This window comes from Puma concolor, chromosome B3 (genome assembly GCF_028749965.1).
Source record: "Puma concolor isolate L17-30 chromosome B3, mPumCon1.1.hap2, whole genome shotgun sequence".
Lineage (NCBI taxonomy): Eukaryota > Metazoa > Chordata > Mammalia > Carnivora > Felidae > Puma > Puma concolor.
The window spans coordinates 148,333,399-148,355,995 of NC_141672.1; the positions used below are offsets into that span (position 1 = coordinate 148,333,399).

General features: G+C 59.3%; 2 long non-coding RNA genes across 2 annotated transcripts in view; one reads left to right on the forward strand and one right to left on the reverse strand.

Annotated features, from left to right (window-relative positions):
* Positions 1-22,597, forward strand: part of LOC147580517 (uncharacterized) — a 160,444-nt gene that overhangs the window by 88,457 nt on the left and 49,390 nt on the right. The window lies entirely within an intron of this gene.
* LOC147580518 (uncharacterized) lies at positions 11,700-12,991 on the reverse strand. The gene is made up of 2 exons (XR_015253016.1): positions 12,797-12,991; positions 11,700-12,370 (listed from the first exon to the last, which is right to left on the reverse strand). It is a non-coding gene; the product is annotated as an uncharacterized LOC147580518 (long non-coding RNA).

Below are 22,597 nucleotides of genomic sequence, written 5' to 3' on the forward strand. Positions count from 1 at the left end.
AAAGTAGATTAATTTTAATTCCAGGATCACATTTTGTACCAGAACGTTCTAAACTGGGGGTTGTCCAACCGCAGCCCGTGGGCTGCTGCCTGATTTGATGGCCCTTATATTTTGCAGTGGTTAGAAAGAAAAAAAGCAAAAAAGAATCATATTTCATGATATGTGAGAGTCACATGAAATTCCAATGTGGGGACTGAGCTGTCGAGGGACAGGAGCAGGATCGGGTGGTTGTGACAGGGACCGTGTGGCCCACAAATCTTCAGGTGTTGACTAGCCGGACCCTCACAGAAAGTGAGCGGACCCTGCTGGAGACCATCTCTCACTCTTGCTGCAGACCGGACGGCAGCTGTTCGATCGCCGGTGCAGGTGTGTGTGCGCGTGTGTGTGCTGTGTCTGTGCGTGCACGTGCGTGTGTGTGCACGTGCGTGTGCAGGGACAGTCTCCTTCTCCTCCGTCTGTAGCTGGAAAGCGGCCCTCCCGCTGTCAACCGTAAAGTCTGGGTGCCTGTCTTCTCACTCCACCAAACACAACGAAGGCCGAGCCGCCGCAGGTCCCTGGGGACAGGGCTCGATCGGCCCGAGGTTGCCCAGCAACGACAGCTCTGGAACGACTGGCTTCCAACGGCTCTCGTCCCTCACTCGGGACTCGGGCTCTGCCATTTTGCTTTGTGTCGGTGACGCTGGTCTCGGGACGCGGGCACCCTTGGCTGCCGCCGTCACCGGGTCCACTGGCTTCTCTTGCCCAGGCTGCGCGGTTCGGGCCCTGCCTATTCCACCCCTCCCCGCCCTGCCGCAGCGGCACTCCCCCCGCACCCCCAGTATCAGCCCCCCACCCCAGGCCCCAGCGTCCCGGAGCAGGAGCCTGAACGCTGGGGGCCGACAGACATCGTCAGACACAAGGGGGCCACAGGGGGGCCGTGATCGATGCTGCCGCGGGACAGGACAGCCCCAGGAGCACAGGCGTGTCCGTGCATTTCCAAGCGCTAATGGGATGTCAGCAGGGCCCCTGGCACCGTCGCGGACAGCCTGCTACTGACACACCCGAGACACAGAGTCTGGGCTCAGGGCGGGAGGCTGGGGGGGGGGGGGGAAGGCTGGCTCCGAAACGTGACGCCTCCGGGAAGCAGCGGTGGAGTCTGGGGTCTGATGTGCCCAAGCCCCGGTCTCCCTCACCCCCGCCTTGCTATCTGTGCGCCGGCCTCCCTCACCCTTGCCTTGCTATCTGTGCCCCGGCCTCCCTCACCCCTGCCTTGCTATCTGTGCCCCGGCCTCCCTCACCCTGCCTTGCTATCTGTGCCCCGGCCTCCCTCACCCCTGCCTTGCTATCTGTGCCCCGGCCTCCCTCACCCCTGCCTTGCTATCTGTGCCCCGGCCTCCCTCACCCCTGCCTTGCTATCTGTGCCCCGGCCTCCCTCACCCCTGCCTTGCTATCTGTGCCCCGGCCTCCCTCACCCCTGCCTTGCTATCTGTGCCCCGGCCTCCCTCACCCCTGCCTTGCTATCTGTGCCCCGGCCTCCCTCACCCCTGCCTTGCTATCTGTGCCTCGGCCTCCCTCACCCCTGCCTTGCTATTTGTGCCCGGGGGCAGGGACACCCATGCCCAGGGCCACAGTGAGGACGGAAGAAAACGCGCCCGCACAGCGCCCGGCACACAGCCCCCCCGTGGGACCTGCTTGTCCCCAACCACCTCCCATATCATGACCTGCAGCCATCGGCTCGCTCAGAGCCTGGAACGGGGCTGGCCATCACTCAGCAGTGTCTGCCTCAGGGGAGGGAACCAGAGTGACGTTATTTGGGGTCAGTGACCTCCTCCGTGCAGCAGATCAAGAGAGAGGCGTTTTTATTTCACTTGGGTCTCCTGCGGGGGATTCAGATGTCCCTGCACCCTCTTTAGGCAGGACGATGAATCACTCAGGGAACTCGTGCAAACCTGTTATTACATGAAAATAGAAACCTCACGGCCCATCAGAGGGGCCACCGCGCCACCGCTAACCGCAGACCTCGTCGCCCGTTGCCGCCCTGCGTGCTTCCAGGATTCAGAGGTGCGGACGCAGCTGCCTTTTTACTGTGGCGTGCAAAGGCCGCGGGTGCCCACACAGTATCACTGCTGGGGTGTCTCACCAGGCCTGCATGTGGAGAACATTCCGGACAGGCTCGCTTCCCATCAGGGGCTTCTCTCCCGTGCGAACGTCTCCTGCCCTTGCCACGCTCTGTGGCCAGCTCCAGGCTGCCTCTGCCGTCCCAGCGCGGCCTCGTCTGGGCCCGCGGACCCTCGGAGCTGTCACAGCCGCTGGGCCCGGGCGTTGGCGGTCGGTCACCCTTCTTTGTGTTTCTGTCTTCCGCTAGTTTCTGAGTCCTTGAGAACAGGACCGTGCCTTGTTTTCGCTTCCCGCACAGTGGGGCCGTCAGTCCCCGAGTGTGAGCTGGTGCGTCTGGGCTGGGGCGGACGGGCTGTGTTTCTCACGAGCTCCCAAGTGACCCCCGAGCCGCCAGCCCAGGGACCCCACCCTGGTAGCAAAGCCTCAGGGCCTAACCTCCCATCTCCTTCAGTGCTTGTCAAAAGCACAGATGTTCTGGAATCAAGTATTACATATAAAAACACTTGGAGAACCGTAGAACGTTTGCGAACACATCAGGACCAGATGTGACTACTGATTATTACATTTTAAAAATAAGTAGACGTGTGATTTTGGCTGCTACAACAGCCAGCTGAAAAGTGGTTGCTACAGCCAGTACACGGATTAAAAAAAATAATAATGAAAAACAGAACAAAAAGTGGCTGACTCTCCATTTTTGTATTTTTTCATTAGCCGATTGAATCAGCTTTCTACTTTGGCAGTTGGAGGATGTAATTTATTTAGCCATGTTGGCACGCATTCGGAGACTGGCGTTTCATCTCTGTTCAATTTAAAAAATGCTGTCTCCTCTAAAGTCACTTCAAAGTTAATCCACTTGAAGAAACAAGGGGAAGCGAGGTGAGCCTCTGTTTACAGTGACGGGAACGTCCTCAGTCATACTGAGCCCCCGGCTCATCCATCCGGGAGTGTGAAATCCGCACACGGGTCCCTGCCGGTGGCTGGGGCTACTGACGGCCAGGTCACACAGCACGAGGCTCTGAATAGACGCCTTCAGCAATTGGCTTCCTCAGGGCCCCCCAGAGGCTCCGTGCACCGGTCTCCGAGGCTGCGGGAAGCTGGCATTTTCGCCCTGGGGTGATGCTCCCGGGATGGGTTGGTGCCTCGGCTGGTGGAGTCCACAAATCGTGCCTGATGGTCCGGATGCGGGAGGAGGGTCGTTTGGACACGAACGGGCTCCAGCGGGCTCCGTTCACCTCGGTGGCCGATACCGTGAACTCGGGGGTCCAATGCCTCGTGTACATCCCGGCTCCAGTGCTCGCTCTGAGTTCTTCCAGTGTTCTCTTCCTCAGTGTCCCCATCTGTCGGCGAGGACCCCGGGCGTGTCCTGAGAGAAGGGTGGTGGGCAGCACTCGACAGCTCCAGTGTAAACTAGTGGGCACGGCGCCCGCGGAGCCCGCCTCGGAAGCGTTAACTGCTTTGCTCGGCCTGGTTGGGGCTGCCGCTGCTGACTGCCAGGGGCTGGAGTCGTCAGGATGCTCTCGGCCAGTGGCGGGAAGCCTGAGCCGCGGCGGCTCAGGCGGTGAGGACGTTGATTCTGTCGCCTCACGAGAAGTGAATCGTAGGTGGGTTGGCTCAGCGTCCCGGTGCCGGAGGGCGGGACCCAGGCCCTGTCCAGCAGCCCCGATGGGTGACCTGGTGTCCAGGCCGGTTCCCCTCGTGGGAACAAGACGGCAGCGGCCGCTCAGGCTGGCAGTGTTCACATCTGGCTGCGGACTTGGAGAGGCTCTCCCTGGACCGTGGGGAGTTCATGCCTCCCGTCAGCGTGAGTAGACTCGCCGAGGTCCGATGTCGCCCTGAGCCGGGAACAACGGCGAAGGGGTTGACACATTCCTTACCAGACTCACAGGCAGAAATCGTAACACTTAAGGGGCTCCTGGGGAGCTCAGTCCGTTGAGCCTCCAACTTGGTTTAGGCTCAGGTCACGATCTCGCGGTCTGGTGGGTTCAAGCCCCATCCCGCTGTGCATTGATGGTGCAGAGCCTACATGGGATTCTCTCTCTCCCCCCCTCCCTCCCTCTCTGCCTCTCTCCTGCTCACAATCCCTCTGCCTCTCTCAAAACAAATTAAACTTAAAACAAGGGGTGGGGGTGCCCGGGTGGCTCAGTCGGTTAAGCCTCCAACTTTGGCTCACGTCATGATCTCCCGGTCCGTGAGTTCGAGCCCCGCGTCGGGCTCTGTGCCGACAGCTCGGAGCCTGGAGCCTGCTTCGGATTCTGTGTCTCCCTCTCTCTCTCTCTGCCCCTCCCCCACTCATGCTCGCTCGCTGTCTCTCTCTCACAAGTAAATAAACATAAAAAAAACTAAAAAAAAAAAAAGAAAGAAGTCCTAACACTCAGATTCCTGGGCAGGCCCCCCCAAGTCCGATTCACTGGGGGCGGGGCCCAGGCATGTGCATTTCAGAGGGTTCCATAGATTACGTGGAAGGGAAATACTGAGCGTGCATAGATGGGGAGCCCCGCACCAGACTGACGCAGAGGTGGGCACAGGCGTGAAACCACGCTGCACCACGAGGGAGGAAAGCTGTTGGCAACAACCACACCCTCTGGGGTCTGGGGCCTAGACACTGGGGCCTGCCGGCCAGCGGGGATCTCAGCAATCCCAGAGGCCCTTCGTTCACCCAGTATCTCTTGCTGGACCCCTGCTCAGTCCACGACCTTGCGGGCAGTGAATAAGCTACGTCAGCCGCACACGGGCTGGGGGCAGACATGTAGCAACCAGAGGGGAGGGGTGCGCCCGCCGGTTCCGGGACGCCAGGACGAGCACGCGTGGCGGGGGAAGGCCGGAGGGAGGCCGGAGGGGGACGTACCTGGACGCTCGCTGTCCTCGGGCTGACAGAGAGCCTCCCAGGGCAGGGACTCCAACGTCCTGCCCTTTGCTTTCAAAAGACGGACCGTCTCAGAGAGAGCGCGGCAGCACAGGGTTCCCGCGTCCGCGAGGCTGAAGCAGAAAGGCCGGCAGCGGCCGGGCGATGGCGGGGAGGTGACAGGTGGCCGTGAGCTGCAGTGCGCGCCGGGCTGGGGGTCAGTGCGTGCGCAGCGTCGTCCCCAGTCTCACAGTCGGACTCGTGTGCGGGGTTGACGGACGCGGAGACCACAGCCCAGATGTGTATGGAGGACGTTTCTCATTCACCTGCGGCCACCGACACAGACGGCCAGCGCCACCGATTAGGTAACGGTGCAGCAAGAGTTTTGATGCCGTGCGGCTGCGGAACGCTGCGTCCCCTCCCCATCCGGCCGTCCCCACACACGGCGGCCCACCTCTTCCTCATTGTCGCTGTTCTGTTTCAAAACAGCTTCCGCAAGCTGTCGGCCAGACGGCCTGTTTCTACCATTGTCTCCTGGACGGATTTCCCTTGACGACCTCGATACCATGTCGAATTCATCCCGGGCTGGAAGTATATGAACCGGGGGGACATTTAACGGGAAGAGAGTCTCTGCATGTAAGACACCTGCTTGCGCTAAAAGTCGGAGTTTGGCAAATGATGTTTGACGAGAGACAAGAGGAGAAACGTCCGCCTTGCATCCTTTAAACCTCGCCTTCAGAGGCTCCCGGGAGCCCCCTCGACACGGGAAGGGACGCGCCTCCCTGTGTCTTTTAGAGCCACCGCTGCCCGTCCCCGGCCCGTCTGGCTCCGTTTCCCTGCGGGAACCAGGGCACAGACTCTGCAGACTGCAGGGACGAGACCTCCCTCCACTCTGTTGGCATCTGTTAAATGCCATCTGGGCCGTTCGTCGGGTGGCCAAGCAGGTCCAGAGGCCACTGCCCCGGGAAGCCAGGGGATTTGAGGGGCAGAAGCTGGGCATTCCTGGCTTAAAATCCCAGCCCTCTGCCAATGAGCTGTGTGACTTTAGGTACCTCGCGCAACCTCTCTGAGCCCCCGTGTGAAATTCTGCCCGTATCGACTCTCTCTTCCGGATCATAGGTCCCCAATGGCTGGGTGCTTGTAGGGTCAGGAGAGCAATTAGCAACAAGCATGCACACGGCTTCTGGACCAGACCCGGCACACAGGGTGTGACGGAGGCCCAGCGCAGCTATCTTCTGCCCCTCGGCTGTTTCTGGGTATGATGCCGCCTGATGAACAGGCGGACGCCGTGGCCGTGTGCCCACCGGTTACCCACAATGCATCTGCAGCACCCAGAAGTTCCGGGTGTCTCTGGGTCGGCATCTGTATGCAAGGACACAACTTGCTTTTTTTTTTTTTTTTTTTTTTAATGTTTATTCTTGAGAGAGAGAGAGACAGAGCATGAGCAGGGAAGGGGCAGAGAGAGAGGGAAACCCAGAATCCGAAGCAGGCTCCAGGCTCCGAGCTGTCGGCACGGAGCCCGACGCAGGGCTCGAACTCACGAACCGCGAGATCACGACCTGAGCCGAAGTCGGATGCCCAACCGACCGAGCCCCCCAGGCGCCCCGACAGAAGTGTTACGTGTATTCAGACAGGAAACAGGAAAGGTTTTCGGACGAGCAAGAGGCATCAGGCTTGCTTCGGGCCGTTCGTGTTTGGCGCTGGGCCGCAGATGGTGCAGGGCCTACCGAGGAGGACCGGGATTCCGCTGTGTGCCAGCACTCGTGGTGTGGGAAGGTGACGCTGAGGCACCAGGACGGCCACCTCTGAGAGCGTGTGCCCGTCCAGGCCCAAGTAACGCGGGGAGATTACAGGCTACAAGAGGTGAACGTATTTCTGTCCCAGAGCACTGCTCAGAACCTGAATGTGATCACACGCGTGTGAGTTCTAAAGCAGTCACGCTTTTCCCAAGCGTATTTGATGAGACGATCCTTTTTTCAGAGCCCTCACCTACTGATGTCTGCCAAAGAGTTCTCCGTGGAATGTGGCTTAGAACAGGGCGCTTTAAACTCATCTTTTTCAGAATTCGCAAATATTTCCCTATCTGTGTGGTTCTATCGAACGCCTGCAATTATCCGAACACTATTCCAAAAGCATTCAGAACAACTAAGTCGGAAATTTAATATTGCCACAGAAACACAAAATATTGAGTCGATTGGAACTAGAAGTATTTATATTTTCTTTGAGAAGACATTATTATTGAGTCAGTGAAAAGTGACTCCTGTTGAAGATGTTGTCGAAATATATATTCAGTTTAAAGGGTTCTTTTCCCTCCTTTCACCCTCAGATTTTCAGCACGAACCCTACAACTCAGAAGCTGGTCACTGTACTTAGGGTAGAAATTCAGATTTCTCTGAGTCAAAGGGAGGCTTATATTTCACTTTTAGACATTACTTTTAAGGCCGCAATAATTAAATCAGCTTAATGATAGAGAAAAAGTATGGACACAGACTAATTATATGAAATTTCACATATGCTAAAAAGATAGCATTTAAAATTGGTAGGATGAAAATTGAAAACCTTTTCATATACATGGTTAACTATTTTAGGGGAAAAAATCAAATTAGAATCCTCATGTACTAGATGAAAATACATGGATTAACGTTTTAAGACAAAACAGGTATTAGTTTTCCCTTTTACCACCTCCTGAGCCATCCAGGATTTGCCGCGAGATTTGCTTCATAAAACTGACGGCAGGGGCCTGGGGGGCTCAGGCGGTTACGCGTCCGACTCTTGATCTCGGCTCAGGCCATGATCTCCCGGTTCGTGGGATCGAGCTCTGGGCTGTGGGGCTCTGAGTTGATAGTGTGGATCCTACTTGGGATTCTCTCTCTCTCCCTCTGCCCCTCCCCTGCTCTCTCTCTGCCCCTCCCCCTGCTCCTGTGCTCTGTCTCTCTCTCTCTCTCTCTCTCAAAATAAATAAGTCAACTTTAAAAACAGAAAACAAGGGGCGCCTGGGTGGCTCAGTCGGTTACGCGTCCGACTTCGGCTCAGGTCATGATCTCCCGGTTCGTGGGTGCGAGCCCCGCGTCGGGCTCTGTGCTGACAGCTCAGAGCCTGGGGCCTGTTTCGGATTCCGTGTCTCCCTCTCCCTCAGCCCCTCCCCCGCTCACACTCTGTCTCTCTCTCCTTCACAAATAAACATTAAAAAAATTTTTTTAAATAATAAAAAATAAAAGCACAAAACAAAATGACAGCAGATTTCTCCCCTTTTACAAACTCCCTCCCGGCCCTGAGCGCTGAGCTGCGGGTCCTGTCACTTGGCTCCTGTGAGCGGAGGTGCGGCACCTACACCCCCAGCCAGGTGCAACAGGCATGTGGACCCGACTGCACAGGATTTGCTTCCCTCCTGCAGCGGCCCTTCCTGTAGGCAGGACAGCATCAGGACCCGCTCCGCGATCAGAGTGGTGTCACATGTCAGCGCGGGGGTGGTGGGGGGCGGGGGGACTGCGAAGTGTGAGATTGGGTTGTTCTTACACACGGGGGCTTGCGACTGTCTCCCCCACTGCCACCCCGCCCCCGCCCTCCTGCTTCGTCCTCCCGTCCTCCACCCACTCCCGGCTGTGCTCCGTCCTCCCCGCCCCTACGCCTCCTGTCCCAGTTGTGCTCTGTAGTGAGGCTCACCCCCCCTGCCCTTCTCTCAGCCCCGCCGACCGACCTCTGCCTCCTGGGCTGCACCGGCTTCTCCAACCCCCCTTCCACCTGTGTCCCGGGTCGAGTCCCTCTGCTGGTGCCGCTCTGGGTCATGAGGGTGAACTTCCCGATTATCACAAACCCAAACACTTTACCCTCCTACTCAAGTATGTGGATGATCCTGGGAGCGACAGAGCAGGGTTGGAGCCCCTCACGGGACTCAAAGCTGTACCTTTGAGTTGCGTCTTTGGAGTTTCTCAGCACCGGCTTGGGGGCTAACACGCCTTGAGGCAGGTTGGTGGGGGGCAGGGGGGCGGACACGCGCAGACACTCGTGTTTTAACTAACACAGTGCCAAGGACCGGTACAATCACGACGACTTTGAAACGCATCCGTGCCAGAAAAGATCTGACTTTAACTCCTCTCCGTTCGAAGCAGATTCCACGTGTGGACAACAACTGCTGACTGATTGCTCAGCACCGGGCTCCCACCCAGGCACGTCCAACCGGCCCGCCATCCTCTGGAGCGTCTAGAGGGGAGAAGAAAACCGTGACAACTGTGCACAAAGACACGCGTGTCTGTGCACACGTGAGCACCGAGCACCCAAGCTTGTGCATTCTGTCTTTCGTTTCATCCATGTCCTTGTTCTCTTCTTTATGTCTTTGTCTGGTCCTGTTCCCCTGCGTGGCTGGAGGGGCTGACTGCAGCCACGGGCACGGCCTTGATGGGAAGGCTCACCATCGATTTGCCCTCAGACGCCCCGACTGGTCACAGGGAGCAGGAGCCAAGGCTGAGTGCAGGGCACACGCGCTCCAGCGAAGCGATGCCCTGTCTGCTGGCAGGAAGTGCATTTTGCACAGCCCGCACTTGACCTCTTCTGGCCATATTTTTATGAGATCTGTAAAAAAACTCCCCGGCGCTGAGATAACTCTTTCCCCGATTCACAGTAAAGGGTGCTAAGTAGACGGACGGGAGAAGCCCGGACCGGGTGTGACGGAACGGTATTCATGATTGCTCATCCGCCTGCGGTCAGCCGGCCTCGTGGCTCACTTCCCCTGTGCTAGGACACCTCCTCCAGGAAGCTGAGAAATACCCTCATTTCCACTTCGAACGTGAGGAGGTGTGTGAAGAGTGGGTGAACCCCTGGCCGGGGCTGACGTGGAGTGTGCCGCTCTCCTCGGAGACGCGGGGGCACACGCGTCCTCCCTGTGAGCTGCAGACCGGAATCTCGGGGGAGGGAACGTTAGCAGAGGACTTGCTTTTTAACTTTGGATGAGCACGTCTGGAAGATGATCTTTAGTGAACTAGACTTGCCTTTGTTGCCTGACCATCAGCTTCCAGACACGATCGGGCAATGAATCAAGTGTTTACTTACCAGCAGCCGCTATGCTGAACACAGAAGCCGCATGATCCACGGGCTCTCGAGCACACCCGTTAGCTCCAGCTCGGAGCTGGCGACCTCCCCGCGCATGCGCTGTCACTCCCCCACTCCCATGCCCCAGACGGACTCCCTAATCCACCCCAGCCACCTCCCAGCTCTGCCAGGCGGACACTATCAGTCAAGTGAAGGGGACGCCCGATGGACCACATTCGCTATCCTGGATGGAATTATTAATGAATTCACCAGACAGGAAAATGTGGTCCCCTCTGTGCCAGGCCCTGGGGGACAGTGGAGGTCGACACGGGTGTGGCTCCAGCCCTCACAGAGCTGAGCCCCTCGGGGAAAGAGTGGGTGGTCAGCAGATGACGACAGTGATGTATTTAACCGCGATGGTGATAAGGGCTGTGACAGAGCAGTAGAGGTGCCCTAGAGTCTAGGCTTGTCGTTGGTTAAGATGGGCATGACAGCCACCCTCACCTCAGAGGTATCTGGGGGGGCACACGAGGCAGTGGGTGTGCAGTCAACGCCCACAGAGCACCGCGCACACCGCCATGGGTCGCGCATCACCATCCGTGACATACGGTTACGTGTCCGGTAAGCTCTTCCTGTTCCCTAAACCAACGCAATGATAGAAGCTCAACACTGACTGCAAAAAGCATCCTAATGTTAATTCAACATCTGTGCAGGTGACAAGTCTGCTTCCTGCCCCGCTCCCTCCGCCTGCCCCCCGCCCCCCCCCCCCCACCTCCCGCCAGCCTGCAAGCTCTCTGCGAGCAGGACTCTCTCTCGAATTTGGGATCTCCGGTGCCCGACAGAGACCCGCCACTGTAACCAGACAGATGTTTTGGAGCGGAAGCGGCTTGACAATTACATTGAGCATCTCACCCCCAGTGGGCTGGCGGGGCACGTATATCGCGTATCTCTAAGAATGCGTCGTAATTTCACTTTGAACGAATCATCCGACTCTAGGAATGTGATGCGAAGGAAATCTGCGTTTCATCTTAGAGATGCAGAGGCATCGACCCGGCAGTGGTTGGATGCCGATCAGCCAGGTGTCTCATGATCCTGATTCCTTTTCCCTGAGCCGCTCAGCCTGGCACACAAACTAACAGGGAACGGTGGAGAATAGTGACAATGAGCCAATGACCATTTCCCAGTGAGACATAGGATGATGGGGATCCCAAGCCGCGTGGCACGGATGTCTGTCCACACAGCCTGAGACCGACAGTTCTGAGTCTCCGGACAGCAGAGCTCCGAGCCAACGGGACGTACGAGGAAGTCATTGGGTGGGGCTCTTTCAACGGGAGGCAAACTCAGGTGACGTTGTGTTGCTTTTCTCTCCTGCGTATGTCGGACGTGACCAGTGACGCTGCGGCCAGCGTCCAGTGACTATGAGTCAAGTCCCAGAGGCTCCCAGAGATGTCGTCCCTCTTTCCCTGAGCTGCAGATTATCCGTAATTGTTACAGCTGTGTGTGCCTTCCCTATCCCGGAACTTTCTGAACCAAAATAAAACTTGCCAGGTGAGAGACTATTAATAAACCCCATGGCAGTACACAGAAGTTGTCTGAAAGCCGCACGCTGTTCCGTTAAATAATTTTAACTGGTGTCTCAGCAGCGCTGTCTCACGGAACTATACGGGAAGCCACGTATGTAATTTTAAATGCACCAGTATCCACGTTTCGAAGGCACAAGTAAACAGGTGCAGTTAATTTTAATATTTTATTTTACTTAACCCAATACATCCAAGGCGTTACCACATTAGGTGTAATCGATGTGAAAAATATTAGTGGGATGTTCCAGGGGGGAGTCTGAAAACTAACCGGTTAGGAAGCTAATCTGACGGTGACAGAGGCTCCTTGCTCCGTGTACAAGCGAGGTCCCGTCTCTCACCCGAGGAAGTTAGATTCCGGGCCACCGACTCTGTTAGAAATCAGGGACAGCGTTCCTTGGATGCCATCCACACACTCTAAATCCAAACAGCTTCCAGAGTGATTTCTCTCCTAAAGGCTCCCTAGGAGCAACGAGGCTGTCCTGTGTGCTCGTGTTTGTTTCGGCTTCTGCTGTCCCCGCCATCGCCACACCACTGCCCCCACCACCGCCATGTCCCTGTCCCCACCAGCCAAAGCTGGGTCCCCTTGTTTGCCCAGACCCGTCCCTCCTGAGTGTCCCCACCGTGTGGAGCGGTCCCAGTCCGCGTGCCCAGCTGATGCTCTGCCTTTGTCCGTCTCGTCAGCGCTGTGGAGGGATCTGGGTCTCACTTGTCCTTGTCCCCCGTCGCCGCCCGCATCTGGCCCCCCGCCCCACCCTGGGCTGTTCTAGTGGTTGCTTATCAGGCCTCGGTCTGGCCATTCCACTCTTCACGGGGCAGCAACAATGATCTTTTAAGAAACACAAGTCAGGTTATGACAGCCGCAAGCCTAAAATGTCCCGTGGTTTATAAACGCACTTACAGAGCGAGTTCCTGGCAGGCTGGAAAGGTTCTGCACGACCTGGCTCCCGCCTTTCGCTCTGGCCTCTCCCGGAACCCTCCCCATCTTCTCCGGGCGCTCTGGCCCCTCTGCCCCCCATCTGTCTCCTGGACCCGCGGAGTTTGGTCCAGATTGCGCCTTTGACTCAGGCTGTCCCATTACCCCAAACCTCCCCGCTGGCTTCCTCCCAAGGGCACCCTCACTGGGCAGAGGGTTCACTCGGCCCCCCACATTCTCTGAACTGCCAACCGTGCTCTCTCACCTCCTATCTCGTGACCCCGCTTTCATTTTCTTCCAAGCCCTTATCACCTTCTGGAATTTTCTTAACGCACGCACCTGTCAATTCTCCACGTCCCCTCCCCCTGGGCTGGAGTTGTCTGGTCAGAAGGCAGCAGGCTGGTGTTTGGTGATCTGTATAAGCCCCCAGGGAGGACCGCAGTCCCACCCTGGGGAGCACGGAGATTCGGGGTGTGAGGGGAGGCTGAGAGCAGTCATCTCAGTGGGAGGATGCAGGGCCCCTCTCCACGTGGCGCCTCTAGGGGAAAACACCTCACTTCCGCCCCCCCACCTCCAACCCACAAGGTGCAGGGAGGCTGGGGTGCGGCCAGACCTCCAGCAGCTCGAGGGGCCTGCGCTGTGAGCCCGCGGCACTGCAGAGACGCGCGGGTCTGCCTCCTTCCAGCAGGTGGCTGGGGAGGGTCGCTGCTGAGGGTCGTTGCCTCAGCGGCAACCCTCCCCAGCCACCTGCTGGAACACCGTGGATCTGGGGCTCCGATGCGCCTGTGCTCTCAGGACCCCTCTCCGTGGAAGGGATCACTGCGCTGAGTGGGAGCTGAGAGCAGATTCCCCATTTTAGGAAAACGAGGGCCCCCTGGCCGCGCATCCCGGCTCCTCCGTGACCTGACCCGGGAGCCACTAGAGGTCAGCCGGGGAGGTTCGGGCTCGTCCGCGGCCCCGAGAGGCACACGCGTGAACCTGCGCTCTGGCCGGGCGCGCGGAGTGAGCAGGGAGAGCCAGCGGGGCGAGCGCCGGTGCGGTGGCAGGTGCGGGTGTGCGGTGTGGGGGCGGGGCAGGGGCCGATGCGGGCACACTTTCCCCGGAGACGCAGGCCTTGCCGCAGGCTCGTGGGCAGACCGCGGTTTCCCAGGACACAGCGAGGCTTGTGCAGTCAGTGTCCCCCGAACACCCCCCACAGGTTCCCGCCGAGCCCGGCGGGACCGCCAGCCCCACATCTGGTCCTGCGGCCTCCACGGCCCGGCGCATCCCGGGCATCAGCCTCCAGATGGGCCCCGTGGCTCTGCCGGTGACGCTGAGCTGCCGGGCGGCCTGGAGGGAGTTGAGGGGGAGTCGAGAGGAAACTCCCACCCGACGGGGGGCCGCAGGCTTCTGCACACCCGCCTCGGGTGACCGGCCCCGGGGATGGGTGCGTGCACGTGTCCACAGGCCCCGGGGCCATGTGCGAGCTGGGCGGCCACGGTGGGAGGTGTGGGCCGCGGCGGGTGGCGCCTCAGACCGGAAGGCAGGCAATGTCCCGCCCTGATGCACCGACGTGCAGTCGCCCTGCCACCTGTTTTCCTGACCGTTGTCTGCATCCTGGCGAAGTAACATAGCACGAATTGACCATGTGGCCGCTTCCGACCGTCCGGTCCAGGGCACACACTTCAGAGCCTGCACTTCAGCGGCGTTAATCGCACCGCAATGTGTAGCCTCGCCCCACGCAGAAACCCCCACCCTGTGAAGCAGGCACCCCCCGCCCCTGCAAACCACTCGTCTGCTTCCTATGTGCAGGCACTTGTCTCTTCTGGACTTTCATATGAACAAGGCCCCACAACCTGTGGTCTCTCTCGGTTTTTGCAAAGCCCACGGTTATAGTCTCCACACGCTGGTCTGTGTTGGAGCGGGGCCCCGTGGGGCTGGGCCGGTGGGATGAGACGCAGTGCAGGTGCCCTAGGCTGTGTTCTCGCAGGAGCAGACTCTGAGACGGGTGGGGCGTACAAGCAGTCTATGGGGGAGATGATCCCAGAAACAGCGGAAGTGAGACAAGGAGGGAAGGAGGCGTGGCCCCGGCAGGTCCCCACTGCGGGAGCGGCACGGGCTCCGTCCTGCTGGGGGCTCCCGGGACACAGCAAAGGACCCCGGCCAGGGCACCTCTACCAAGGTGAGGGCAGTGGGGCATTCATCTGCCAGCCCCACCAAGAGTCGGTAAGGCCCCCCAGGAAATATACCTCCTGCACATTTCCCACTGGCCTGGGAAGAAGGGAGCCAGATTTACCCCTCCAAGCCTGCTGCCCAGAGCACGCACAAGAGGGGCCCTGCGGCACACGAGCCCTGCCGTGCCCACCGCCCCCCCCCCACCCCAGGACAGCCAGGAGGTGGCCTCACCCGGCACCTGGGCGGTGCAGGCGGGCCTGGCGCCCAGCACCGGGAGGTGGATTCAGCCGCCCCTTCCTGACCGCTGAGTGGTCCCCAGTCTGGTTTTCTCAAAGTCAGGTCGTCCAACCTTCCCGCGAATTCTGTGAGTTCCTTACTCTCGTCTTCAGACGTGTATTGAGTCCCAGGTGGTTCTCACTGTTTGTAGCGGGAATCCCATCCGACGAGGGAGGCACAGCTGGGTGTCACCAGCACCAGTTGACCAATTCAGGCACAAGAGCCAAGAGATCAGATTCCTAGATTCTAACCTCAGGGAAGAGAAGGAAACCCGGGATGTTTTGGGAGAGCTCCAAGACGCCCCAGGTCTTGCGAATTCGGGACGGAAGTAGCCGGTTTGAGCCCGTGGGCTGCTTCATGACATTGGGGGAAGGCAGCGGCCCGGGGGCCCTGTGAAGGCAGAAGTGGGGCCCGGACAGCTGCAGTAGGGAGCCCTGGGTGGACGGAGGGGGTGCAAAGCCCTCAGAACCTCCGGCCCCCCGAGCGGCACCGGTGGTTGGTGCTGTCATTACGGACCCCGGAGGCATCTGTGGCTCTGAGCATATACTCGGAACACTCAGAATATTAATCACACCGGTTGCTTTGCCTCCCAGCCCTGATGGAGCCGCCCGGAGCGTGCGACCCATGTGAAGGCTAGTTGCACTGTCTCAGAACTGTCTTGGCCACTGTCGCGGATGGAGGGACGCAAGAAACGGAGGACAGGGAGGGGTTCATTCATTCCGGACGGGGGGGGGCTGGCCCCGAACAGTCAAGCGGTGCTTGTCCTGCGGGGCCAGTGAGTAACGGTGCAGGTGGCCTTCGGATAAGTTCCCTCGAGTCGGTTTCCGTTGCTCATGAGAGTGGAGCCCGGCGTGAACTGCCTTCGCACTCAGTCCCCCCGGCGCCGGCTCGCCCTTGACCCAGGGAGGTTTTGGGGTCTCTCCAGTCTGGACTTGCTTACGGCGAACCCTTCCGTAGGTCAGGCGCTTTTTTTATATTTTGTTCTCTTCCCATGAATCAAGAACGGTGCCTTTACGGGCACCTGGGTGGCTCAGTGGGTTAAGCATCCGACTTCAGCTCAGGTCCTGATCTCACAGTCTGTGAGTTCGAGCCCCGCGTCGGGCTCTGTGCTGACAGCTCAGAGCCTGGAGCCTGCTTCGGATCCTGTGTCTCCCTCTCTCTCTCTCTGCCCCTCCCCCACTCGTCCTCTGTCTCTCTCTGTCTCTCAAAGGTAAATAAATGTAGGAAAAAAAAAAAGAACAGTGTCTTTATTTTTTAATCCATTTGGCTAACACCCATCGAGCTCTTGCCATGTGTCAGATACCGCGAGGGGCTTTGGAGAACAGGCGTCAAATGCTGAGCCCTCAAGACGCCCACAGCTGGAGGCACGCTGACTCATGCACAGAACTCGCCGTATGCAGGGTCGAATGTGCTCACGTCTCAGGGGACACGGATAAACGTGTGCAGGTCAGAGGAGAGGCGTTACTTCTGGTCGCGGGCGGTCCGGCAAAGGTCCCCGGAGAGGCTAGCACGCGCACTGGGTCTCTAAGGAGGCAGCGTGGGGGTGGGGGGGCGGTGGCAGTGATGATGGTGTGAGCCGTGGCAGGAACATGACTTACGTCTTCTGGCGTGGGGTGCGTGGAGGCCACAGCGGGAGACACTGCAGGCCCTGGGAGCCTCGAGAACCAGATTAGGGACCTGCACTTCAACTTCGAGCCTTAAAGGAGGAACCAGTGCAATTTTCTGAGCAACAGAGTGGCAGAATTGGTTACATGAGTCCCATTAGGTGTAAATTGAGTGAAATCACTGGTCCGTAGACCAATCTGGTGCTTTTCTCATCAGCGATGCTGGCTTCCAGGGAGGTCGGCATTAACGGCGGAGGGAATTTCTGACACCGGGGCTGAGGCGAGCCGTGCAAATGCACCGTGCCGGGCACGTAGCAGGTGCTTGATGGCATTGCATTCCCAAACGCTTCCTTCTGGTCTTTATGGGAAGCGGCTGAGGAAGCGCACACGTGTTCTGGACGGGGACAGGACGGCGCGGCGGTTGGGAAGGAGCATCGGTTCGGTTTCCAGCAGATTCCTGGGTTTCGATCCTGCCATATGGCTTGCTGCCTAGGTGGCCTCGGGCAGGTGGCTTAACATCTCTGATGCTTCATCTGGGAAATGGGATTATTTGAGCGTTAGGGACACTGATGAAAAGGGTTCAGCATGTGCCTGCTGCACACACAGCGTCAAATACATAAGACTTGCTACTAAAAATAAGCCCAGGTCTTCCCAGTAGTACCATTCCCTGGCTTTTGTCCGTAGAGCGGCGAGAAGAAAGGGGAGACTCTGTCAGCGACCTTGGCTCCCTTAGAGCATTTTCAGATCTCCGTCACTCAGGCACGAAGGGGCCAACGGGAATCCGTGGCACTGGACCCTACCGGAGGCCAGCGTTCCGTGTTCTTGCTGCCCCTGCTGTGTAGACAGTCAAGGTGACCTGGAATCACGAGAGCCGCCCTGACTTTTCCATGCACAGGTGCTGGTGTCTCTCCTGGACCTTAGACAACCCTTCCTGGAAGAGGGAGGAGGTTGGCCTGGATCCGCAGAACCTCAGTTATTGTTACTATTAATTTTGGCAATAGAGGTTGCTTCCTCTCTGCTGGGACGCGGCGGCCCATCTGTACACGAGGGGACAGCGGGGGCTCCGGCCAGGACACTGCCGGGCGCTGGAGCAGGTGCACGGTCCTCCCGCCCACCCGCGGACCCTCAGCCCAGTTATGGCGTCCCTCCCCCACTTATGGCGTCCCTCATGCTCCCCGTTCTCGTCCTCGGTTCCACGGCTTAAACTTGAGCCAAGCTGTCGCACACACAGCCCTTCTCACCAATGCGGCCTCTGTGGGGAATTTCAAAAGTCTAGTTTGAACGTCAAAAGCCGAGAACTGGCTTTTCTCCCTCTTTGTGGTTCAGCTTTGATCTGCTTTTCTAGACGTAGCGAGGCCAGACGACTCCACCTGCTGCCCGGGATGGGCGGTGGGGGGGGGGGGGGGGGGAAGTCACCGGGGGACAGAGGATGATGAAATCGCCCCCAGCACGTAGCCGCTGGCCAGGGGCTGGCAGAGGTGATGGAAATGTGGATTCTGCACTTGAAAGGTCTCCTTTCGTCAAGCTTCCTGTGCATCAGCCCTTGTCCCAGAAAGGAAGGGTGCCACCCGTGACGGGTTGAACCGTGTCACCCCAAAGAGACGCTGCAGTCCTAACGCCCCAGGGCCTCAGAAGGAGAGCTTCCTTGGAAATCGGGTCATTGCGGATGTACTTGCGTAGGACGTGGTCACGCAGAGCAGCGCTGGCCCTTAATCTGGACTGAATCACGTCCTCACGGAAGGGGGAGATTTGGACACCAGGGCACGCGAGGGGGGATGCCCCGGGGTGACAGATGTGGAGACGAGGCTGGGCTCACCTGGGCTGCCGGTGGCCCCAGAGCCCGAGGGAGAGCGGGGAGCAGCTTGAGTTCAGGTGTCTGGCCTCCGGATCCGCGAGACAAGAGATTCCCCTCATCGTAAACAAACACGCTCCTCTCCCCCCTTCCCTCCCGGCCCTGCTTCCGGCTCAGGATCTCACCTGAGCTCTGGGCCCGGCTCCCGCCCCTTCTCAGAGACCTCCCTTCACCCCATCTCAGGACGGCGCTTCCAGAAGGAGAGGTCTGCACATGTGGACCTTGCCCCACCCCATTCACCTTGAACCCCCGAGCCCGGCTTTTGTGTCCACTGCTTCGAAATGCTTCTCACGGCAGTCGCCGCTGGTGCCCTGGTTACAAACCCTGTGTCGGCCTTTCTGGACCTGCCTGGATCGTGCTGATCTGTCTCCTTGAAATGCTTTTCTGCTTTGAACGGAACTCTTGTGGTTTCCTTCTTTACCTCTGCGTACTTTCTTTGGTTTTCTTTTACAAGTTGAGGGTTTCTCTTCCTCCGCTCTCAACATCAGTACATTCTGTGATCTCCCTGAACGTCCCCCAAAGTCTAGGCGACACCGCCTCTAAACTTGGATCCTGGGGCTCCAAACCGGAGAAGGCGGCCTCAACAAGATGGCCAGCCGGGGTGGGGTGAGGTTAGCCTCCGTCTTCCAGGTCCTCAGCAGAGTCCAGAGGGCAGGTGCTGGAACTGTCCATCACCAAGGTCACGGTCCAGTGATCCCTCTGTCCATCCAGCCACAGTGCCATTCACCGACTGTTTGATCAACGCATCTTGCTCATTGAACAGCATCAATGGAAAAGGAAGGTAGGTACGCAGTGATGAACAGCATGAGGCAGAGATGTCCACGCCTCCCGTTTGGTGGCCATCGGTGTAAGAGAGGCCCAGGCGGCTTGAAAGATGTTCAGAGTGACTATGGCTGGGGTTTTGTCCTCGACCTCCCCCTTGTCCACACACCGGCACACCTGCAGGAGCACACCTGGGCCAGTCCACACCCTTGTGGCTTCATCCATCGTCTGTGGCCCCCAGCGTCAACATCCGGTTGACATTTGCTCGTCGGACGAAGGGTCTCATGGTCCAACAAGCCTGGGCACCGAGAGCTTTGGCGGGTCTCTGGTGCGGGACCTCTCGGAGCCGTCGATGCACCATGGTGGTATGGGAGGCTCTCTGACACAGAATACCGTGTTCTCAGATTCGTTTACTCGGAGCGCCTCTCTTTTTAAGGCACAAGGATTCGTGTCTTGTGGAAAACGAATTCCAGCCCAGACTGGTCTTCTGGGACTTGCTCTAAAACGTCTAACTGTGTAGATTCCCCCCCTAGAATGGTCTCCAGAAACCTCAAAGTAGACGTGTTGGAAACCAGAGTCCCTGTCCTCCAGCGTCCGATGACGGAGCCTGGAGCCGGCACCCCTCCCTCCCCCTCTCCCCTCTCCCCTCCTCCCTGTCTAATCCAGCCACGCAATCTAAGTAATAGTTTCCGACTCTCTCTCCTGGGTTCACACGTTAGCTCGGTTTGTCATCTCTCACCTGGACAATTCCGGTGGCTTCTGCGTGATCTCCCTGCTTCCAGACTCCCCTTTCTCAAGTCTGTCTGCCAGCCCTGCATCATTACGCCCCTTCTAGAAGGCGGAGCACGTCCTCATCTGCCCGAGACCTTTCCCTTCCAGGAGACGCTGCTGCCTCGGGGCTCATGCCTGCGGCCGTGACCCTCGTCTGTCCCCCGGCACGGGCTGCAACCTGGCCACCTGAAGCGGTCCTCACTCGCGCCTCAGCCGTTCTGAACACGTGCCCTTCCGTCCCGCACGAGGGATTTCACCCTTGCCCGTTCACTCACCCGCCTCTCGAGACGCAGCCACAGGGGCTGGGGAGGGTCCGCTGCTGGCATCCTGCCCGGCTCGGGTGCGGGTGCCGCTCCCCGTCCCTGCCCTCGGCACTGACCCCGGGCAGGAGTGACCACACAGCATTACTCATGTTCGTCTCCAGATCGACTTCGAGCCCCTGGAAATCAGGGGCCACGTCGCAGGTTTCCTTTGTCGTCTGCACGCTGGCGCCCGTGAGGGAGTCAGGCAGGGGCGCCGCCACCACTCTGCAGGTGCGACAACTCGGGGTGGACCGCCGCTGCTAACTGTCCCCTTCCAAAACCGTGTCTCCTGAATTGCACATAGAAGAAGGACGGCGTTCGCACTGAGCTTAGGGCATGTGGGTATTTGCCACAACCTGACCCAGCTGAACCCCCTTTAATGGCCCAAGAGAGTCGCCGCTCGCCATTTACTCAGACACGTGCCAGACTCTTGCTTCTGCTGGAGGAGTTCACCGGGGCGGGCGTGGGCCGGCGACACTGTGAAATCGTGTTCGTGCGAAAGAAATCATTCTGATGTATTTGAACCCAGGAGCCGAATCCTCAGGGATCTGAATCGTGATTTATGGCACTCAGTGCAGTTCGACAAACCTTCTATCAGGTGCCCCCTTTGCACCGTGTGCTGACCCTTGGTGGGGGTTGGGTGACCGGAAAGGGCTGGGACGTGGCTCCCTCCCTCGGACGCTCACCATCTAACAGGGCGCAGAAATGACAAGCCAGCACGGACACTAGATGGAAGGGGGCGCGCGGAGAGGAGAGTTCTGGGAACCTGTCTGAAGGTTCTGCGTCGTACGGGGTAACACTTGGGGGAGTCAGGGGTTCAGGAGCCCCCGTGGAACCCATCTCAGGGCACAGCTGGCGGTGGGAGGGCAGGCCAGAGAGAGGGGCCGTTAACGTCCCGCCCCAGGGCCGTGCCCCCTCGGGACGTCGGGGTGTGAGGTGCGTCTGAAGACTGGCTCGGGGCCGTCATCGCGTGGACGCTTCCCTGCCTGCGAACACGAGCTTCCCCTCCTGCATCTCCGTTTCCTGCCGACGCGTCGTGTCTGTGGTGCTTGGAACGAGGTTCCCCCACAGCCACAGAGCCGGCCACGGGGGCAGCCCACGGCCCCTCCTCGGGGCAGCGTGAAGTGTGGTTACCTGTTTGCTAAGACAACGTGTTACCTGTTGTCCCTGACCGCACCCCGAGACGTGCAAACCCGTCCCCAGAGGGCTTCGTTTTCTGTTGAACAAGACAGAAATGAGACGTGGTAAAAGTGGAAAAGGAATCCCTGCTTCCTCTAAATGACTCCGGGAGGTGGTGGTCGGGGAAGCTTTTCCTGCACCCCCAGGAAGAAGCGGGTGCTCCCGGCAGAGGCTCCAGCACAGAGAACCGTTGACACCCCGGTCCCGTCCGGAACTCGGAGGAGACACCACTGAGCCGTGAGACCCGTGTAAGAAAAGTCCGGAAAATTCTGACTTTCCTGGTGATGCTAATTCGGTGCTGCTTTTTGGAAACGTCCATGTTCTTCCAAAAACGTTTTCCTCCGTCTGCCCAGGGGCATCTTGGGAGAGCAGGTCCCAGCCTGCGGGCTGGAGTGGAGCTTCCTCAGCACCTCGTGCTGGCCCTCGACAGAGGGAGCACTCCCTCCCCTCTCCGCACCAGCCCACCTGCGGGTCCCAGACCAGACGGGGCCCTCATCCAGGCCTGGGACCCAGGTCCTTCCAGAGGCCGGGTGCTGGGTGCAGGTCCCGGCTCGTGGTGGGGGTGGGGGTGTCGTCGAGTGGGCGCAGGGGACACCTCAGCTGCCAAGGCAGCGGAAAGGAAGACGAGTGGGGGCCGTGCGGGACTGGAGCCTAGGAGTGTGTCCGGGGGGGTGGGGCTGGGAGAGTGTCCCAGCTCGGGGGGACCCTCGGAGGCTGGGAGTGTGTCCCAGCTCGGGGGGGGGACCCTTGGGGGATGGGAGCGTATCCTAGGGGGCCTGGGAGTGTGTTCCAGCTCGGGGGGACCCTCGGAGGCTGGGAGTGTGTCCCAGCTCGGGGGGGGGGGGGTACCCTTGGGGGAAGGGAGCATGTCCTGGGGGGCCTGGGAGAGTGTCCCAGCTCGGGGGGACCCTCGGAGGCTGGGAGTGTGTCCCAGCTCGGGGGGGGGGGGGGCGAGGACCCTTGGGGGAAGGGAGCATGTCCTGGGGGGCCTGGGAGCATGTCCCAGCTCAGGGGGACCCTCGGAGGCTGGGAGTGTGTCCCAGCTGAGGGGGGAACCCTCGAGGGATGGGAACGTGTCCTGAGGGTGCTCGGAGCGTGTCCCAGCTCAGGGGGACCCTCAGAGGCTGAGAGTGTGTCCCAGTTCGGGGGACCCTCGGAGGTTGGGAGCGTGTCCCGGGGGGCTGGGAGCATGTCCCAGCTCAGGGGGACCCTCGGAGGCTGGGAGCGTGTCCTGGGGTGG